The sequence below is a fragment of the Juglans regia genome, unplaced genomic scaffold (genome assembly GCF_001411555.2).
Source record: "Juglans regia cultivar Chandler unplaced genomic scaffold, Walnut 2.0 Scaffold_1524, whole genome shotgun sequence".
In the NCBI taxonomy this organism is placed as follows: Eukaryota; Viridiplantae; Streptophyta; class Magnoliopsida; order Fagales; family Juglandaceae; genus Juglans; species Juglans regia.
Genome location: NW_023345784.1, coordinates 1 through 270, shown reverse-complemented (window position 1 = coordinate 270; position 270 = coordinate 1). Strand labels below are relative to the sequence as shown.

Sequence of the window (270 nt, the reverse complement as noted above, 5' to 3'; positions counted from 1 at the left end):
GCCCATCGCGTAGCCATGGGTTTGGATCAGATCTCCGTTTGGATTGGGATCGGAAGGACGCTAGTATGTCGCTCAAGGATTATATGAATTTTAAGTAATTACTTTGATGGGTGCGATCATACCAGCACTAATCCACCGGATCCCATCAGAACTCCGCAGTTAAGCGTGCTTGGGCGAGAGTAGTACTAGGATGGGTGACCTCCTGGGAAGTCCTCGTGTTGCACCCCTCGTTTTTGTTTTTTCCGCCTTGCGAGATAAATTGACAAGAAG

At 48.5% G+C, this 270-nt stretch overlaps 1 non-coding gene across 1 annotated transcript; it reads left to right on the top strand.

Moving 5' to 3' along the window:
* Window positions 1-108: 108 nt before the first annotated feature.
* LOC118345145 lies at window positions 109-227 on the top strand. The gene has a single exon (XR_004798784.1). It is a non-coding gene; the product is annotated as a 5S ribosomal RNA (ribosomal RNA).
* Window positions 228-270: the final 43 nt, after the last annotated feature.